Consider the following 3,137-nt stretch of genomic DNA (forward strand, 5'->3'; position numbering starts at 1 on the left):
AGTAATATGAAACAGTCTCTTACAAAGCCTGGGTTTCTAATATCCTGATCACAATGTAATATCTAATAGCTGGAAGTAATCCCAGAAGCTATCTAGTTTCGTTCTGTTATTTTAAATATGAGGAGACTAAGGCCCAGAGAAGCAAAATAATTTGCTTATGATCACACAGGAATTAACTAACAGAAGCAGGATTTATGCCCTGGTCTTCTCACTTCAAAGTTCCATTGTACCATACTTCCTTCACATGTTATTAGCAAGTTCAGTGGATGTTCACAAAATGCCTTAAGCTGAATTGAAGCATATGCAGAATTCTTGCATATTCTCACAATATCTTTAATATGATATTATGGGAAGGTTATAGATTTAAAAGGTACTGTAATTAAAGCTTGAAATAAAGAAAAAGAGAAAAGTTTCCAGAGGAATAGGAACAACTTAAATCATAGAACACTAAGTGAAGAGCAATAATTGAAATTGATCATCACTGTGAAAGGGTGAAAAACATTCACAGACATCCAGTATGAAAAGAAAAACTATTATTTATTACTCTGCAACAGATTAAACAGTTCATGTGGGCGTGCCATCCACCATTAATTGGCGGTTACTATTTGCAGTTTTCTTTATTTGATGTATAGGTAGTTCAGGTTGCTGCCACAGAAGTTCTGTGCCCTTGTGATTCAGGTGATTTTCTTTATGAACTAATCTTCATATCACCCATGAGAATCCTAGGGTATGTTTTCTGCTCCTTCTTCCTTTGATTATCTTTAAGAGGATGCACTTTGGGGAGCATAAACAAGAGAAGGGAAGGGATGAGGTGAGGGCAGATGGTGGAGCAGTGATCTTTGGTGGCAGCGGTGACAGCAGCAGTAGGGGCAGCAGCAACAAGCACGGCAGCTGGAAGACCCACAAAGGAAGCGACAAACGCAGCAGAGAGCTGGGCCAGGGCCTGGACCTGACTGCCCTGTCTCTCCCAGCCCAGTGGGGAGAGTGCAGGAGCTCAGGTCCCCACTCTCAGCCATGAACCTGGTCAGTCAGAGTGGGCAGGCTGCCTCCAGCCTGCTGCCCTTCCCAACTTCAACCAGGACAATAAGTCCTTAGCTGTTGGTAGTAAATCTGATTACAAATCCTTCTCCTTTTCTTCTGTGGATAAGCTGGAACAGATTTATGAATGTACTGATACCGAAGATTGTGCATGTTGTGGAAAGGTTGTTTTCAAGTAGTCTGGTGGCTATTGTTGGCCTCAAAGCTCCACAGAAGCTAAAAGTCTGCCACTTTAAGAAGGGGACTGACATTTGCAATTAAAGCTATTCCAGTACCATAGGCAGAGGGTGATAGTATGCCTAGAAGAATGTCTATACAAACACAATATTCGTGTTATGAAAGTACTGCATATAATCAGGGAAACTCCCTGCAGGTTTGTGTAACCTGTCAATAAATAATGATGATTGTTATCTGGCTTGTCCTAATAGTGCAGTTATTGGGGGAATAAAAGTCTTTGGCAGTATTAATTTGAGGGCTGCTCATATGATACCAGCTCATGATAGGCCCCTAGCAGGCTTGGCTTTTGATGCAAGTGGTGCCAAACCTGCCCCTGCTTCTGAGAAGGGAAATGTGATTGGGCTATTTTCCATCCCAGAAGGACAGACAATCTTTGAGTTTCAGAGAAGAATAAAGAAGTGTGTAAGCATATGCTCTTGGGCGTTCAGCATGGATGGAATGTTCCTCTCTGCATCCAGTAACACTGAAACAGTGCACATCTTCAAACTTGAGATTGTGAAAGAGGAGCCCACTACCTGGATTGGCTGCTTATGGCTCAACCAGCTATTTGCCCTCTCAAATAACAGAAATGTTTAACCAGAGGAGAGCATTTGCTACTGTCTGACTACCATTCTGTGTCACAAAAATATCTGTTCACTTGCCACGATTCAGAAGATTCTCTGATTATTAGTGGGAGCTTCTGACGGACACTTCTATATCTACAACCTGGATCCTCAGCAAAGAGGGGAGTGCACTTTGAGGAAACAACACAAGTTGGATGGCAGTATGGAGCCGGCCAATGAAATCTTAGAATCTGCATGCCATGACCATCCATTAGTAGCTCAGAACTACAATGCTGCTGTGACAAGAGGTGCTTATGTACCTTCCTCATCTAGGAGACATGCATACACAGAGGACCTGGGTGGAGGGGGTGGTGATTTTCTGGAAGATGAAACCAAGGCACTACAACTGGAAGTGAGCATTCTCCTATGATTCTTTACACTGACTGAACTTTAACTGGTGAACTCTAAGCCGCTGAAGCAGAGAACACTGGCTTGATATTTCTTTGAGGACTCTGTGTTAAACTGCTATGAACATTGGTGTGATTTGGGGAGATGGGATGGCAGAGACATGAAGTTGTAGTCATAGACTAATTCTATACTGTTGAGAAAATATATTGTTTTTACTTCTGTGGCTTTTAATCTTATCTATTTTAGCTTTCTTGGTTATGTTTTTTCCCCATTTGTTTGCCAAAATCAGCTGTTTGGTGAACCCTTAGAACCTCCTCACTTTGCATGCATTCATGTGCTAAGCTAGCACAGGAGAAAGAGAAGCCATTTTATAACAAACTAAAGTTTTTATTCATTTTTTACATGTATGTGATAGTGAGTATATATAAAAAAAGTGTGAAGACGTCATTTTTAATGCTGAGGCTAGTTCTGCACAGATAAAGGTCCAGCAAGTTCCTTATGCATGGGCTTGGCAGTATGCTGAAGTGACTGACATGTGACCTGTTAAGAGACACCTTCTTTCTTCAGTTGTTCACTTCTGGACCGTTTTAAATAATTTATTTTATTTTTCATTAATTAATGAAAAAATCTGTAGTGGACTTTTCTTTTCTTCTTGGTTTTGTTTTGTGGGAGTTAGACAAGGGAGGTCTGTTTTCAGATCAAAACCCAACTCTTTCCCCTCAACATATGAAGTAGGAAAAGTACTTGAAAACATATAGAAAATAAGATGGCACGTTTGATGAAATGGTCTGTTGCTCATTTTAGATTTAAGGTTTTGTTTTTGTTTGTGTTTTTGAATTTGCATACTGACTTTAAGGAGAGTGCCCATTGACTTAGTTTTCCCAGGAAAGCACAAGAACCTTTAGTTCATTC

The 3,137-nt window shown here is 40.6% G+C and overlaps 1 pseudogene; it reads left to right on the top strand.

Annotated features, from left to right (window-relative positions):
* Nucleotides 1-1,014: 1,014 nt before the first annotated feature.
* LOC110203765 (WD repeat domain phosphoinositide-interacting protein 2 pseudogene) lies at nt 1,015-2,375 on the top strand (annotated as a pseudogene).
* The last annotated feature ends 762 nt before the right edge of the window (nt 2,376-3,137 follow it).

This window comes from Phascolarctos cinereus, unplaced genomic scaffold (genome assembly GCF_003287225.1).
Source record: "Phascolarctos cinereus isolate Bilbo 61053 unplaced genomic scaffold, phaCin_HiC Scaffold_12;HRSCAF=473, whole genome shotgun sequence".
Classification (NCBI taxonomy): Eukaryota; Metazoa; Chordata; class Mammalia; order Diprotodontia; family Phascolarctidae; genus Phascolarctos; species Phascolarctos cinereus.